General features: G+C 42.6%; 1 long non-coding RNA gene across 2 annotated transcripts in view; it reads right to left on the reverse strand.

Annotated features, from left to right (window-relative positions):
- Positions 1 to 16,348, reverse strand: part of LOC105947847 — a 25,470-nt gene extending 9,122 nt beyond the window's left edge. For both annotated transcript variants that reach the window (XR_004220598.1, XR_004220597.1), the window contains exons 1-6: positions 16,246 to 16,348; positions 14,743 to 14,802; positions 12,544 to 12,577; positions 12,236 to 12,303; positions 11,656 to 11,724; positions 10,451 to 10,561 (exon numbers count right to left, since the gene is read on the reverse strand). This is a non-coding gene — a long non-coding RNA (cyclin-dependent kinase 7). The remainder of the gene's footprint in view (positions 1 to 10,450; positions 10,562 to 11,655; positions 11,725 to 12,235; positions 12,304 to 12,543; positions 12,578 to 14,742; positions 14,803 to 16,245) is intronic.
- Positions 16,349 to 18,640: the final 2,292 nt, after the last annotated feature.

Raw genomic sequence — 18,640 nt, forward strand, 5'->3', positions numbered from 1 at the left:
AAACATGGGTGTTTAGCAATATTTCTACCTCCACTTATGGAAAAACAACTGAAAATAAACTTTTAATTTAAAATGGAAACAAAATAAAAGCAAATATTTGGTTCTATATTTACCAACTGACCTTCAATATGTCTATACTCATAATACCAATGATTCCTTTTAACCCTTTAAGTGCCAGCCGAATTCGTCATTTCGGTTCCCCCCAGTGCCAGACGTTTTTTAAGCATTTTGTACTCATTCACTTTAACAATGTTTTTTGGTAGGAAAACCTCCACGAAACTAGGGAAATTATATATCGTTTTTTTCGTCACTAATTGGGCTTCGACATACATACCAAATTTTATAACTTTTCTGGAGATATGATGTGTATTTTGGGTGAAATATGTAAAAAAAAATAAAATTATGAAAAATTTCTGTATATTTTGAGGTTTTTTTCCATAGAAAAGTTAATTTTACTCACTTTTTTTTATTGTTTGTAAAAGCCCTGATACTCCCAATTCCAACGATACCAAATATGTGGTGGTACCCCACAGTTCCTGTCCAGAAGTAACCCCCAAACTAAAGCAATACTTAGTACAATATCACACCAGAACAAAGCAGAAAAGCGCTTGTAACAGTTAATGCAGCATAACTTATATGTAAATCTAAAATATCCCCTCATGTTTGGTATCTTTAGAAACTACAGACCTTCAGGTTTCTAGGTGCAATGTAGTTTTCACTCAAAAGCCAAATACCTTTTGTCAGTGCATTGTGAAATTTGGAACTTTTTATGACATTTTTTTCTTATTCTAAAACGTAAACTTGGACGCATGATCAAATGTGGATTTGACAAAAAAAAATCTCATAAAAATTTTCTAACAAAGGCATATTTGAAAGACAAACTCCTCCTGAATAAAATGATGCCCCATATGTATGGGTGCACATAAAGACATGGGCACCAAACACTCCAAAGCAGGGGCAATGCACAAGGGCAATTACAGCTAAAAATGTGGGGGCTGCGCTCTATGTGCACTTCCTGCAGTTTTTCAGTGTTAACCCCCCCTACCTGTGAAATAACCCCCTCTATTCAGAGACACCATTCTTCTCTTTCTACATGGAAAATTGTGGCCGCAGTCCCTTGCAGAAGTAAGCGCTTTGGTCAGAAATCAAGGAAAAACCAGATAAAAAACCTAGATTTCTCCCCAAAATCTCCATGGCAACTACCAAAAACTTACTAAACATCGATCTGCAAGTTCCCCTGAATAAAACGATACCCCATATGTATGGGTGCACATAAAGACGTGGCCACCAAATGCCCCAAAACAGGGGCAATGCATAAGGGCAATTTCAGTTGAAATTTTGGGGGCTGCGCTCTATGTGCACTACCTGCAGTTTTTCATTGATAACCCCCCCTACCTGTGAGATAACCCCCACAATCTATATATTTCCGAAAAGTGCACACCTTCAGCTATTCAGAGACACCACTCTTCTCTTTCTACATGGAAAATTGTGGCCGCAGTCCCTTGCAGAAGTTAGCGCTTTGGTCAGAAATCAAGGAAAAACTAGATACAAACCTAGATTTCTCCCCAAAATCTCCATGGCAACTACCAAAAACTTACTAACCATCAATCTGCAAGTTCCCCTGAATAAAACGATACCCCATATGTATGGGTGCACATAAAGACGTGGCCACCAAATGCCCCAAAACAGGGGCAATGCATAAGGGCAATTTCAGTTGAAATTTTGGAGGCTGCGCTCTATGTGCACTACCTGCAGTTTTTCAGTGATAACCCCCCCTACCTGTGAGATAACCCCCACAATCTATATATTTACGAAAAGTGCACACCTTCAGCTATTCAGAGACACCATTCTTCTCTTTCTACATGGAAAATTGTGGCCGCAGTCCCTTGCAGAAGTCAGCGCTTTGGTCAGAAATCAAGGAAAAACCAGATACAACCCTAGATTTTGGTCAGAAATCAAGGAAAAACCAGATAAAAACCTAGGATTTCTCCCCAAAATCTCCATGGCAACTACCAAAAACTTACTAAACATCAATCTGCAAGTTCCCCTGAATAAAACGATACCCCATATGTATGGGTGCACATAAAGACGTGGCCACCAAATGCCCCAAAACAGGGGCAATGCATAAGGGCAATTTCAGTTGAAATTTTGGGGGCTGCGCTCTATGTGCACTACCTGCAGTTTTTCATTGATAACCCCCCCTACCTGTGAGATAACCCCCACAATCTATATATTTCCGAAAAGTGCACACCTTCAGCTATTCAGAGACACCACTCTTCTCTTTCTACATGGACAATTGTGGCCGCAGTCCCTTGCAGAAGTCAGCGCTTTGGTCAGAAATCAAGGAAAAACCAGATAAAAACCTAGATTTCTCCCCAAAATCTCCATGGCAACTACCAAAAACTTACTAAACCTCAATCTGCAAGTTCCCCTGAATAAAACGATACCCCATATGTATGGGTACACATAAAGACGTGGCCACCAAATGCCCCCAAACAGGGGCAATGCATAAGGGGGGGCTGTGCTCTATGTGCTCTACCTGCAGTTATTTAGTCTAAACACCCCCATACCTGTGAAATAACCCCCACAAACTATATATTTCTGAAAAGTGCACACTTTCAGCTATTCAGAGACGCCACTCTCCTCTTTCTACATGGAAAATTGTGGCCGCAGTGCCTTGCAGAAGTCAGCGCTTTGGTCAGAAATCAAGGAAAAACCAGATACAAACCTAGATTTCTCCCCAAAATCTCCATGGCAACTACCAAAAACTTACTAAACCTCAATCTGCAAGTTCCCCTGAATAAAACGATACCCCATATGTATGGGTACACATAAAGACGTGGCCACCAAATGCCCCCAAACCGGGGCAATGCATAAGGGGGGGCTGTGCTCTACCTGCAGTTATTTAGTCTAAACACCCCCATACCTGTGAAATAACCCCCGCAAACTATATATTTCTGAAAAGTGCACACCTTCAGCTATTCAGAGACGCCACTCTCCTCTTTCTACATGAAAAATTGTGGCCCCAGTCCCTTGCAGAAGTCAGCGCTTTGGTCAGAAATCAAGGAAAAACCAGATAAAAAACCTAGATTTCTCCCCAAAATCTCCATGGCAACTACCAAAAACTTACTAAACCTCAATTTGCAAGTTCCCCTGAATAAAACGATACCCCATATGTATGGGTGCACATAAAGACGTGGCCACCAAATGCCCCAAAACAGGGGCAATGCATAAGGGCAATTTCAGTTGAAATTTTGGGGGCTGCGCTCTATGTGCACTACCTGCAGTTTTTCAGTGTTAACCCCCCCTACCTGTGAGATAACCCCCACAATCTATATATTTACGAAAAGTGCACACCTTCAGCTATTCAGAGACACCATTCTTCTCTTTCTACATGGAAAATTGTGGCCGCAGTCCCTTGCAGAAGTCAGCGCTTTGGTCAGAAATCAAGGAAAAACCAGATACAACCCTAGATTTTGGTCAGAAATCAAGGAAAAACCAGATAAAAAAACCTAGATTTCTCCCCAAAATCTCCATGGCAACTACCAAAAACTTACTAACCATCAATCTGCAAGTTCCCCTGAATAAAACGATAACTATGTCTGGTTGCGCATAAGTACATGGCCACCAAACCTGAAAATGCATAATATTGGGGCTGCACTCTATGCACCCCTTTTTTTTTGCCTGCACCCGAATGAATGGAATACGCTGGGGTGCAGGCACATGTAGCCGATATACGCATGAAAACGCGTGAGAATGCAAAGTCTCGCGTTTTCATGCGTATATCGGCTACATGTGCCTGCACCCGAGCGTATCCCATTCATTCGGGTGCAGGCACAAGTAGCAGGCGTAGGGCTGAATTTTCGGCAAGCGTTTTTCCACTTGCTGAAAAAATCAGCCCTACGCCGTGTGTGGCATCAGCCTAACCCTTGGCAATAGAAACTACCAGAACAATCTTAGCACCTCTGGACCTTTCTAGAACAACTGAAATCAAATGAAGTTAAAATGGAATAAAACCACTAAAAGCAATCAAAGAACAATAGTTGCAATGAAATCGGTAAGAGCCCTGGATCCACCAATGTCACTGCAAAAGCAACCTTTTTGGGGGCACTAAACACACAAAGAACAATGCAAAGATAAAACACCATAAAATCAGTAAAATCCAATAAAACCACCTAAACCAACAGAAGAACAATAATTGCAATGAAATCGGTGGTCAGAGCCCTGGATCCACCAACGTCACTGCAAATTCAGCACCCAATAGCAATAAAAAAGTTACAGTGCAATAGAATAATTCAAAAACAGAAATCAATTATGAAAATGCCAAAAAAACACTAAAATGCAACCAAATAAATCAGATAATTATAGAGCAAGATCAGAAATAAAGTTTTAGTAAAAAAAAAAGACTGCCAAAGAAAGCAAAGAAAGAAAGAAAAGAAAAGAAAGAAAGAAAAAAAAAAAAAAAAGTGTAAGTGTGTGTGTAAGTGTCTGTGTGTGCTTGGGAAAGTTGTAAATAAGTGTGTATGTGTACAAAAGTGTAATAATGACAAAGATAGAAGAAAAAATTGAAAAAAAAAAAAAAAAAATTTTTAGACAGTTGAGATAGAAATAAGCAAAATAAACAGTGGTAGAGAGTTGTAGTTCAGCTTACCCAAGGCAGGCAGGCGATCAGAGGCGATCAGGGGCGATCAATCCAGCAGGAAGGCAGCAGGGGAGCTCCATCTCGTCCAACGTGCGCAGCAGGAGTGAGGGAGCCGACAGTAGGCGGCGCTATTTAAAGGGACAGCAGTGGACACGTCATCAACGCGTGCCCACTGCTGTCATTGGCTGGAGGACCCGATCGCCGGCGCTGGGGGACCGGATCGGTAAGTATATGTTCCTCTGCTCGTTGCCTAGGGGGATCTGAGGGGTTTACAAGCGCTGCGCTGCTTTAAAAGCGAGCGCAGCGCTTGTAAACCCGACAGTGCCATTGGACGTAGATTCTACGTCCCATGGCACTTTGGTCCCTTGGTACCTAGGACGTAGAATCTACGTCCCTTGGCACTTAAAGGGTTAAACATAGAAGGGGCACACTCCCATTGTGTAAGATTGTATAGGTACATTTATTTCAATGATCTATTAAGGTTAAGACACATGTAGCTATTTAGTAGCAACAACTTGTCCCTGCTACTAAATGCCAGTAAATCCCCTGTCATAGACAATACTGAGAATAACCTCTTCTAAAACACACATAGAGACGATTATCAGCAAATGATCAGCATTTTAGTAGCCGTGACAAGTAGCTGCTACTAGTAGCTCCATGTGTCTTCACCCTTACAATGCAATACTATAAGAATCCCTCATCTGAAAGTCTGTTTAGTGTATTCCCAAATGCTTTTGTGCTCTATTCTGACTATCTTCTGTTCAGAATTCACATGCCGGCAGAAACTTCGATTCTACCTCCAGAGATCTCCTGTCTTTTCAAATTCCACAACACCAAATTTTTATCAACTGGTATTTATTTTTTATTCTTTAGAGCTTTCTGATTATTTGTTTTCCTCTTTTAAAACAGCTTTTAAATGGGGGCCACTGAGCCAAAATACTATTATTCTTTGAGGCTAGAATTTTATTGTTAGCTTTTATTAACCCGTTATCCAGAAAGTTCCGAATTACAGAAAGACCATCACCCATAGACTCCATTATAAGCAAATAATTCTAATTTTTAAAATGTATTTTCTTTTTTTTTTTGGTATAATAAAACAGTACCTTGTACTTGATCCCAACTAAAATATAATTAATCCTTATTGGGGGCAAAACAATCCTGTGGTTTATTCAATATTGAAATGATTTTTAGAGGACTTAAGCTATGGAGATCCAAATTATGGAAAGATCCCTTATCCGGAAAACCCCAGGTCCCGAGCATTCTGGATACCAGGTCCCATGATCCCATGAAAATGATGAATCTGGAGAGGAGGATGAAACTCCAAAGAGAAAAAAAGTGATGAAGAAGAAAGTAAAAAAGAAAAGAGTAGATGATGAATCTGAGGATGAGGAAGAAGCACAAAAGGTGAAAAAAAGTGACGAAGAAGAAAGTGAGAAAAAAAAGGGGACTAAAAATAGTAAAAAGGAAATTGAAGGTGCAGAGATGAGGAAGAAAGCAGCGAATAATTGTTCCAAGACACAGGAGATGTAGAACAATAATTTTGGATGTCTGTGGTGTCAGTATTGGAAGCCAGTGGAACTGCAGCACAACGGCATCTTTTCTAGCTAATTGTCGGGTGGTGGGTGGGGGCCCAGTTGTAAAGTTTGCACTGGGTTTATAGCTATCCAAGGACACCACTGTTGCATGCCTTTCTCTTTCAAAAACTTTAGTTCACACACAAAATCTGCTAACTGGAGCACAAGTGCCAATTAATTATTCTATTTACACTGTATTAAGTTAATCACAAAAGCGGAGGGTGGGGTTTGAAAATAGATTAGTTAAATTAAAGCCTGCAATTAGAAATCAAATGGCCCACTGACCCTAACACACAGCCCGGTCCCTAGCCCCAATTCGCTGCCCCACAGCTTGCTACCCACCCCCAGGCTGTGTACCCAGATCTATGGCCAGAACAGTCAAAACTTATAGTAGGCAAAAGGCATCCGTGCCCAATCTCTCCTATAGCCACAAAGGCCCACTTCACATTTCAATGCACAGTTAATAGCAGAGAATTCCAGACCGCCTCAACACCACGCGGACCACGCTGCTTTGATTAAATACTATGGCGCTTGCAGCTATCAAAAGCCGCCTGAATAATTAATTATTAAGTTGTGTCCCACAGTTATCATGAGCAGCATTGAAGGACACCGTCGATTTGAAAAGCCCACAAGCTGTTGATGGCGTACTTCAATGCGGCTCATGATAGCTGCGAGACCCAATTTAATAATTACTACATTCCCCCAACAAATCTGTAAAGATAAAAAATTAAATAAATGATAAAAAATAAAATACTGCATATTCCTTTATTTAGTGTGGTGCTATACCATTATGTTGTTTTAAATATAATGTAAATTTTTATTTTCTGAACTACGGTTAATGAAATATTGAGCACTGTGGCCCCAAGAATCTGGTGTTGACATTTTCGTGACCCAATAGGAGATGCTGGGCGTTGTAGTATATTTATATCTAGAGGGCTGATGATTGCCTATTTCTGGAGTATATTCAAACACACACAGGCATGACAGGCCACTCATATACAATGTAAAATTGAATGCAAATGTTTTATAACATTTAATAAACAATCTCACATTATTATCCTGGGATATCCAGGTGCCTAGCAGCACTTATGGTGTTAGTGAGCAAGATGTGTAGTACATCCGTCTGTCCAGCTATGTAGTGCTGTGACTAGTCAGTAGCAATATCATAGGCCAGTTCTATCCAACTGATGAACCACGACCCCCCTTCTGTGGCCCCCTATTTGTCTGGCAATTGTGAGAGTAAGCTTTAAATGGTATCTGTACTGAGATTAATTGCCCCCCCCCGCCTGTGTGTGCCATACTCTTCCTGCAATACCCTGTCTGTGTGTGCCATACTCTGCCTGCCCTGCCTGTGTGTGTGTGCCATACTGTCTGCCCTACCATGCCTGTGTGTGCCATACTCTGCCTGCCCTGCTCTACCCTGCTTGTGTGTGCCATACTCTGCCTGCCCTACCATGCCTGTGTGTGCCATACTCTGCCTGCCCTGCTCTACCCTGCCTGTGTGTGCCATACTCTGCCTTCCCTATGCTGCCTGTGTGTGCCATATTCTGCCTGTCCTACCCTGCCTGTGTGTGCCATACTCTGCCTCTCATATGCTGCCTGTGTGTGCCATACTCTGTGTGCTCTACCCTGCCTGTGTGTGCCATACTCTGTCTGCCCTACCGTGCCTGTGTGTGCCATACTCTGCCTGCCCTGCTCTACCCTGCCTGTGTGTGCCATACTCTGCTGCCCTGCTCTACCCTGCCTGTGAGTGTCATACTCTGCCTACCCTATGCTGCCTGTGTGTGCCATACTCTGCCTGCCCTGCTCTACCCTGCCTGTGAGTGCCATACTCTGTCTGCCCTATGCTGCCTGTGTGTGCGCCATACTCTTGTGGGGGTTGCTGTACTATCCACAGGGTAGGAGGGGCCATATGAATTTAAGGGTGTGGCTTAATATGACTCGATAAACTTCTTTCACATATGAGTGATATCCCTGCAGTGAGCACCAGCCATTTGGATTAATGGTGGTAGCACACCAAAAAATGTGGGTATGGGCTTAAAAGCTCTGTTGGTTGGTTGGGATGGTTTAAAAAAGGGAGTGGTCAAAACTGGCTTCCATTATTGGCCCTCCACCATGTAGGCCAAAAAAAATCTGGCCCTTGGTACCAAAGAAGTTGGACAGTTGGTGCTGTCACCCGTGCTTTTACCTAGCTGGACAGTAACAGGTAGCAGAATTCTACTGTGTTTTCATCTCATCCTACTGTGCTGGGTTGCACCAAGGGGTTTGATAGTGGAATTCGTGCAGGTCATGCCCCTGAGGGGAAGGGTTAGCGTACAGCAATTCAGGTAAATAGAGAATATAACCCCAGTGTAGAAAGAAAGCTTAGTAGCCAGAGGTCAGCAAAATGGGTGTCATAGGGATAAGGATTGGCTAAAGGTAAAAGCAATGGAAAATGAATAACTGGAGATGGTGAGGATGGGGGAAGAACAAAGATGAAAGAAATGGAAGGTCAGGATTTAAGAGAAATATTGTAAAGATGGGGATAAGAGGTCAGAAATAGAAGGAGACTGATAAACAAACAGAAGAAGGGGCACACGTTAAGGGCGAAGACATATGGGGCGATTAGTAACACATTGAAGGTGGGCGATTAGCCACAAAATTCGCAACTAATCTATTCAGGGTAAAGACACCTGGGCTACTAGTAGCAGCTACTTTTTCAAGGCTACTAAACTCCAGAAATTGCCTTTGCTAAAACACACATAGGGGCAGATTTACTAAAACACGAATTCGAATCACGAATGGGAAAAATTCGGATTGGAAACGAAAATTTCTGAAGATCGCAAATATCCCAAAAATGCTTACAGAAAAATCGTATTGCTCACGATAATATCGTATTGGCGATACTAAAGTCACAAAATTTTCGTACTGACCATTGTAAACAGCGGCAGAGCCTTTCCGAATTTTTCGTGCAGGCGCGGAAAAAATCGGCAAGAATACGCTCGGAGCGTTCGTATGAATGTATTGTCTTATTAGCCACAACAAGTAGCAGCTACTTGTCACTGCCACTAAATGCCAGAAAATACCCTGCCACAGACAATACTGAAAATTGCATCAACAATATGTTGTATAAGAATTGCTACAACATATGTAGAGATAATTATCAGTAAACGATCAGCAGTGTCTATTTTAGTAGCCATGACAAATAGCTGCTACTAGTAGCTCCGTGTGTCTAAGGGCTGTGACAGACGGGGAGATTAGTCGCCGCGCGACAAATCTCCCTTGTCGAGGGCGACTAATCTCCCCAAAATGCCATCCCACCGGCTAGAATGTAAATCGCCGATGGGATGGCATATGTGGCGCCACGATTTGCCAAAGTTGCCTTGAGATGCAACTTCCTCTACTAATCGAGAGGAAGTTGCCTCTCGACTAATCTCCCCTAGGCATTTCGGGGAGATTAGTCGCCCGTGACAAGGGAGATTTGTCGAGCGGCGACTAATCTCCCCGTCTGTCACAGCCCTTAAAGTGGACTTGTCACCCAGACATAAAAACGCTGTATAGTAAAAGCCCTTTTCAAATTAAACATGTAACCCAAAGTTATTTTTTTATTAACACATCTATACCCATTATATAAGCATTTAAAAGTACCAGCTGTCAATCATATATTGCCTGACCCACCTCTATGCCTTAGGCATAAGGGTGGGGCAGACAGTTACTTTCACTTTCAGCTCAGAACTTCTTAGATGTCGCTGCACTTCTCACATTCCCCCTCCCTCCTCACCATCTAATTTTGTAACCAGTGTATGGATATGGCTATCAGGTCCCCCCATACTGGCACAGAAACAAGATTTTGGCAGGATGCACAGCTTGCCTTAATAACAGTGTCCACAAAATGGAGCCTGTCTGTTTTCTGCAATTGTGAATTCCAGTGCTGAAGGAAATAAGTTTAAAAACATGTATATAGTGTAACTGAAGTTTATTTTGCTCACAATATCACAATATTTAGGTTTGAATGAGAATGTTCTACAAATTTTCATAGCTACAAAATATCTGAATTAAGGGAAGAGCTGAGTTTTTATAACTTGCAATATTCCAAATCACAGCAGTACAATGTTCAATGTTGTACATTGAAACCAGGAAGGCAATGTCTGTAATCTCTAATATAATATTTAATATGGAAATGTAATGTGCCAGGCACACTTGAATCATTGCATCTTCACAATCGACTGACATTTGTAATAAGACATTTACTTACTCTGTGCAGGATCCAGAGATGGTCTACTTATTCCAAGCCCTGCAGAGTCATCAGCATGTATGATTTAATATGAGCTGGAGTTAATACCAAGCTGGTATCTTTTATTATAACCTACACAAAACAAACATTGGACAATCAGTTTTACAGCATAGAAGGATCTACTAGTCAATAAAAAAAGACACTGTATAGAAGATAAATCCTTAAAATCATGTGACTTACATGAACACCGAAGTAAAAATATTTTTTATTTACCCTTCCGTAGCCTATTTTCCATATGTAAATTAGGATTCGCTCGGTATTCGGCCAAATCTTTCACGAAGGATTTGGGGTTCGGCCGAACCCAAAAATAATCGATTCGGTGCATCCCTAGTTATAAGACTTTTTATCTAATTTGATTCCTAAACTGGAGCTTTTGCTTTAGATCTCATATATAGCACATCATTTAAATGTAAGTACTTCAGTCTGACTCTGAAGAGGTTCAAATGCATAAGTTAATAAGCTCCATGCACAGACTTCTCGTTATTACTACATAAACAGAATTTCCTCTATGAAGGAACACACTCAAGAGAATTCATTTATAACTTTAATATTTGAACAGATGCCCCAGCAGACAGTAATGTAACAACAGAGGAAGCAGTCCCTGTAGCTGGGGGGACGCGGGGGACCTGTCTGCTTCCTCTGTTGTACATAAATCCCCATTCCCTGCCGGCACTCATGTAGGTGTGGAGGCAGTGAGCAGGGATTTATATGCAATAGGGTGGGCGATAAGTGGTCCAACTAGATTTTGCTACACTGTGCCGGGCCCCCCACAGTAACTGGCACTGCTGTATAAATATGGTCTCTAGAAGATGAGAGCAAGAGAGACACAGACAAAAAATTAGATTAATTATAGTATTCTGGTTTAGGCTCCACATTTCCATTTAGAGGCCTGTTTCTTAAACCTGCTGGTAGTTGTAGTCCAACATATAGGGACCCAGGTATAAAGCTGGCCATACACGGGCAGATCCGCTCGCTTGGCACCCGATATCCCCACCTATGGGTAGGCGATATCGGGGAGGCATGTAGGCGAATTCGATCGGCCGATAAGCTGCCGAATCGGTCCAAGGGACCAATATCAGCTATAATGGGCCCATGTATGGGAACCTTAAGAAACAGTTAAAAGCAATAGAACCAGCACAAACTGTATACAGCCCCCCATATCTCACCTCAAGATCTGTCTCCATAAAATCAAACACCAGGCTTATGTTTGATTTGTGTCCAAAAGCATCCAGCAGCTAGAAAAGAAAACAAAAAAAAAAATATTTAAAAATATCTATTTTCCCTACTGACGTAACCTGTGGATATCCATCGGAGATTTTTAACTTAGACAGAAGCTTCAAAATAGCTTTAGCGCAAGCCCATTGCCTACATGCCAAAGGTGGAACAATACAAAGCAAACTCTAATAACCCCTCTGTGTTTTAGTGTCCAAAGACAAATGTGTTGGTTGATTGGTTTTATTGTATAGGGTTGTTGTAACTTCCCCCATATAAAGCAGCCCTGTGAGTTTCTCACCAGCAATGACATCCAGGCTTACTTTACAAACCCCGGCCAAACTGTGATGCCCTCCTAAGACAGCGGATATCACATACATTCACAGCAGAAACTGCTTTGTGCATGATAAGCCCAAAATTATGATGAGCAACATCAATACAGTCAGTAATTCTTCCAAACTGAATCAAGGTAAATAGAATTGCTCTAGTGAGAAGAATATTGTGCCAAGTTAACATTATTTAAACTTTACTCACGCCAATGATATTAGGATGGCTTAACTCCTGCAGCAGCTTTATCTCTCTCAGCGCTGTTCTGTTTATACCTAAAATAAAAACAAACGTTATAAAGTGACTTGTAATCCATTCACAAAATATAAAACTATGAGTAAAAAAAAAAAACATGAAAAAACCATGAAAGAAGCAAAAAAAAAAAAAAAGGCACCAGCAAAAATAAAAACAGGGCAACACTGGTTCAAGTACCACCCTATTGACATTCTAGATCTACCCTAGTATTTTACTTTTCTTATGGTAGAAATATATGTAGCTGGCTAATAAGCACTTACCACCTTTAGCCTCTGCTCTATGTCCCAGTTTAATCTACAACAAGAAAAAACACATGTGCCTTAATAGAGCTTAGAGCCATAGGGGGGAATTCACAAAAGTGGAGGTAGCCCTGTTTTGGAGTAAAAGTGGTGGAAAAACTGGTGGAAAATACTTTCTCCAGATTCACAAACAGAAATCCGCCTAAACTCCGACTCAACCGCCACTTTTCTGTGTTTGGTGAAAGAAAGACAGTTTACAGACACTTTTGTGAATTTGTCGTTTAAACGACATTTATACGACGTTTTAACGACATTTTTTCCTGATATTTTCAAAATGGAGTAAAGCTCAGACCAATTCTAAGCTCTTCTGTTTTGTTTGGTTTCCCCCAGTCTCCATTTCACACCTAAGGTAGGGGCCCCATTGGGGGATCATTAACATATTAATGGGGATTACCAGCCTATTGTTAGGGGACAAGTTTCTGTCTAACCCTAGAACAATAGGTGCAAAAAGCCTCATTAACATTTTATAAACAAGTAAACCACTGATTAAAAAAAGTTTAATTTATATCTTATATATAAAAAGTTTTTACCTCACATTTGCATTGTTATGTTAGTTTTAGCTTAATCAATGAGACAATAATAACATTTTGTGTGAATATATTGTAAACATTTTTATTAAAAGGAAAAGTAAAGCCTCCCAGGCAAATTTTTAATTTTAGCAGCAGTGCCCCCTCTTTAATCACTTCACTGACATTTGCCCCAACTTATTTGTGTCCCCATAGCATGTCCAGAACTACAGAGCTGCCTAACAGCATTGGTCCCCACCTGTTCCCAGCAGCCATCTTGGTGGCACATACACACTGGCACCCAAACTGGCATATTGGGGTACAGGGCTGGACTGGCCCAACAGGGCATTGGATAAAAACCCAGTGGGCCCTAGTCCTGTTGGACCTCTATTCACCGGGCATGTTGGTGAGTGGGCCGGATTGCTGCTGACCAGTTATGAGTAGGGGCTAGAGAAGACTGTATTTAGACCCTTAAATCTTGTTACAGAAGTGGAATTACACAGAAATATAGAAAACATTAGAAAGCCCAGCTTGGCCTGAAAAAAATGATGTATAGTTTCCCTGGGCAAACTAAAATTACCCCTCAGGAAATGCCCCAAAGTGAAATGGCAAATGGCATATGAAATGCAAAATCCTGCTGGTAAAATCCGTATCCCAAGGCTCCTGTAGCTGTGGGACTGGGTTTGATGGCACCGACAGATTTACTAAGAGCTAAAGGCAAATTCATAAAAAAATGTCGGGAAAATGACAAAATGTTTTCTGGTTTGGTTTTGCCTATGCTGCTTTGCTAAAACAAACAAAAACTATATATACACAACCATTTGAAACAGAGATAGGGGTTCCAGCACCCCAATACCCATTAAAGTGATGCAGGGGATGGGTCTGTATTATCATCTGATAATATATACTAATGAACACAATACTGCAGCCTATTCCTTTTAGTTTACTAGTTAGTGTTGTAATAGTATATACCCTCTCTCTTGTACCATTTCCTCCTTTGGTGTTGCCAGGAAGGTCTTCACTATTGTTGACATTATTCTGGATGTGTATAATACTGTTGGGTAAGGCCACCTGAGATTCAATGTGAGTGTTTATATGCTGCCCTGTACAACCCTCCTATTATACAAGATGGCTGCTGCATTTATACACGGTGCAGCAGGGGTGGGCAAACTTTTTGGCTCTGGGGCCACATTTACTTACAGACGGGACGAGCCAGGCCAGCATTACGCCCAGGGCTGCCATCAGAAATCACAGGCCTCTCAGCTCCCCCCCACCATCTCCACTCCCTAACATCCTGCACCTCCCCACCCCAGCATCCTCCAGCTCCCCACCCCAGCATCCTCCAGCTCCCCACCCCAGCATCCTGCAGCTCCCCACCCCAGCATCCTTCAGCAGGATGTGGCCCGTGGGCCATAGTTTGCCCACCACTGCGTTACAGGATGCTATCAGGCTCCAATATTATAGACTTTTACCCTTATGGGCTTTTTTCTTATTCTTAATTAATCTTATTATTTACAGTCCTGTGTAATTTGCATGGCAAAAGCACAATTTGTTCTGCGACATTGAACATGTAACATATAATGTGCAGAACATGCAGGGTACATGACATTAATAAAGCATTTAGCTGTCAATAGGAAAACAGTAAGAAACATACCTTTTTAATGGCCACAATTCTATCTGTATTCTTGTCTCTTGCTTTATAAACTGTGGCAAACTGAGAAACAGAACATTTCAGAACAATATGAGTGGGAAACAGTTTCCAGTCAGTTCCTATATACACCTCTCTACTCTGTCACAGCAGAGCCAACACTGACGGGACTGCCTGAGCAGCTTTTACTGTCACCTGCCATTTATGAAACCTGCTTTATTACAGAGTTTAAGGGAAGATAAAACCAAACATAACAATGTGCCAAAAAAGTACAAGTACAGCACTATGTAATGCCAGGACACTACAGGTACAGCACTATGTAATGCCAGGACACTACAGGTACAGCACTATGTAATGCCAGGACACTACAGGTACAGCACTATGTAATGCCAGGACACTACAGGTACAGCACTATGTAATGCCAGGATACTACAGGTACAGCACTATGTAATGCCAGGATACTACAGGTACAGCACTATGTAATGCCAGGATACCACAGGTACAGCACTATGTAATGCCAGGATACCACAGGTACAGCACTATGTAATGCCAGGATACTACAGGTACAGCACTATGTAATGCCAGGATACTACAGGTACAGCACTATGTAATGCCAGGATACTACAGGTACAGCACTATGTAATGCCAGGATACTACAGGTACAGCACTATGTAATGCCAGGATACTACAGGTACAGCACTATGTAATGCCAGGATACCACAGGTACAGCACTATGTAATGCCAGGATACCACAGGTACAGCACTATGTAATGCCAGGATACCACAGGTACAGCACTATGTAATGCCAGGATACTACAGGTACAGCACTATGTAATGCCAGGATACCACAGGTACAGCACTATGTAATGCCAGGATACTACAGGTACAGCACTATGTAATGCCAGGATACCACAGGTACAGCACTATGTAATGCCAGGATACCACAGGTACAGCACTATGTAATGCCAGGATACCACAGGTACAGCACTATGTAATGCCAGGATACTACAGGTACAGCACTATGTAATGCCAGGATACTACAGGTACAGCACTATGTAATGCCAGGATACTACAGGTACAGCACTATGTAATGCCAGGATACCACAGGTACAGCACTATGTAATGCCAGGATACCACAGGTACAGCACTATGTAATGCCAGGATACCACAGGTACAGCACTATGTAATGCCAGGATACTACAGGTACAGCACTATGTAATGCCAGGATACTACAGGTACAGCACTATGTAATGCCAGGATACCACAGGTACAGCACTATGTAATGCCAGGATACTACAGGTACAGCACTATGTAATGCCAGGATACTACAGGTACAGCACTATGTAATGCCAGGATAGTAAAAGTACAGTACTATTCAGTGCCAGGATAAAAGCCGTAAAGCAGTATCCAATTACACGACATTACATACAGTGCCACTAAGCATCTCCGCGCAGTAGTAAAGCCCCAAGTGTCCCATTGGGACCCGGAACCCCACGCAGCAGCACCCACCTGGCCTTCCCCCAGGAACTCCAGCTTCTCATACTGCTTGGAACGGGAGCGCACATCCACCCCTCTCGCCATTATCCCCTCCATTCTCCGCGCAACCCTTTCCCACAGGTCACTGTCACATCGCCATTTTACACTTCGGCCACGCCCACTGCATGCTGCTACCGGCGCGACGGGGAGAGGCGGGAATTGTATGGTGTCAGTGGCAAATACCGGTTGTTCCTCAGAAGAATTCCTTCTCTCGAGGGTAACGGTTTATTCCGTACTAATGAGCCGCCCCTGGCTGGGACGCAGCCCCCCCGCCCTTAGGCGCTGTAGCCAAGCAACACTGTATGTTCTTAGCCCTTTCTCCTTTGGTCGCGGCGCTAAAATCAAGTTGGAAAGGTGAATGCTGTGAGCACGCCATAAGGGCACTTCTCGGATAATACTGAGTGCTAAAACTCTCCCGCAATAAATAATGGAGACATGAAATGCTTTGCCAGGAGCTCATTCTGTGAGGTGCCCATTGTGCAGCCAAGTTACAGCCCCTGAATAGAAAGCCTCAGCCACATTTTGGGATATATAATATGCTAAGGCCAGAAACAAAAGCTTTATAATTCTAATAATAGCTTTATAAGGCATGAGGGAGATAATGATTCACTTTTAAAACCTTAATCCATGTTACCATTTGGTGTGAAACTGAATTCAGTCCTAAAAAAGGTGACAATTTTTTTTATTCGGCATCTAGGGGGCTTTGCGGCGTGCATAGAGCACCCCGAATAATTGACTGTAGTGTGTGTGATATGGACCTTTAGAGTGTAAGCTCCACTGGGGCAGCGACTCATTTTTTCAATAGCCACTTAATCCTGAAGTGCAGGAAGAAACTGGAGAACTGAGAGTAAAATATATACCGTGTATACTCGAGTATAAGTCGATCCAAATATAAGCCGAGCTACCTAATTTTACCTAAGAAAACGGGAAAACCGTATTGACTCAAGTATAAGCCTAGGGTGGGAAATACAGCAGCAACTGCTAAGTTTCAATAATCAAAATAAATACCAATAAAATGGCATTAATTGAGGCATCAGTGGGGTATTGTAAAGATACCTGGGCGGCGGGGACGCTCGCCTCGTGATGCACGCGTCCTGGAGCAATGGAACGTGGAAGTGCGTGCGCTTCCTTTTAAACCCGGCGCGCCGCATGACGTCATTGCGCTAGGCGCGAATTTCAAATATTTAAAGGTGCTTGTGCTTGTTTTCAGTGCCCAACTTCAGTTTCGCCTCCTGGTTCTCGTTTTTCTTCTATTTTGACTCTGATTCGTGTTTTGACCATTGCCTGACCCTGGCCTTGCTGATTGCTGCCTGTACTGACCTTCTGCCTGTTTTTTGACTATAATTCCAGAACCTGACCTTGTACTTCGCTGCCTGTTCGGTTTGACCTCGGCCTGATCACCTCGTCTCTTCTCCCCAAATTCTGCATAACGCTAAGTTCCCTTGCCTGCTCAGAACATTTGCCCTGGTCCTCTCACAATAAGTCCTGGCGGCACCCGAGTAGCGGAGGGCTCCTCCCGAAGTGAAAGGTGGCTGTTATAGGCAGAAGAGTGAGCTCAGACCGGGACCTTGGCTTTTGTTCTGAGTTTTGGGATACCGTGCGTGACAGTAAGTTGGGCCAAGAAAGAAAATGGATGCTGAAGGCGCCTCTGCTTCATCCGCTTCTCCCGAAGTTATGCTTAAGAACCTCCTCCAGCGTCCCAGGGAACAAGAGACTAAACAAGATCAAATTGTCCAATGTCTCCAGGGGTTGGCTGTTAGGTTAGATACTCTCCAACAGCAACCTGCTGCTGATGACCCAGCTCCTACTCCACTCTCTATGGGTATTCCCATTGTATAGCCTAAGATACCTTTTCCCGAGAAGTTCTCTGGGGATCAGAGTAAATTTTTTGCTTTCAAGGAGGTATGCAAACTTTATCTTAGTTTTTTGCCCTGCTCTTTTCCCACTGAAGTAATTTTGTGATCACTTTACTGTTAGGTGATCCCCAGGTTTGGGCTTTCACTCTATCCCCCTCTGACCCAGCCCAATACTCTCTTGAGGCCTTTTTTAAAGCTATGGCTATTATCTATGATGACCCTGATCGGGCAGCCTTTGCTGACTCAGCCATCCGTACCCTCAAGCAGGGCAGGAGGCTTGTTGAGTATTGTACGGAGTTTTGCCGCTGGGCGATAGAGACAGGGTGGAATGATTCAGCCCTTCGTAGTCAGTTCCGAACTGGTCTGTCTGATGCCATTAAAGACAGTCTCATTAATTACCCTGCTCCTTCATCCCTTGATGCATTAATGTCCCTTTCCATTCAAATAGATAGGAGACTTAGAGAGAGGCGTCAAGAAAGAACGACCTCTTCCTTAACCCACTCTCTTTCTCT

Source organism: Xenopus tropicalis, chromosome 1 (genome assembly GCF_000004195.4).
Source record: "Xenopus tropicalis strain Nigerian chromosome 1, UCB_Xtro_10.0, whole genome shotgun sequence".
Lineage (NCBI taxonomy): Eukaryota > Metazoa > Chordata > Amphibia > Anura > Pipidae > Xenopus > Xenopus tropicalis.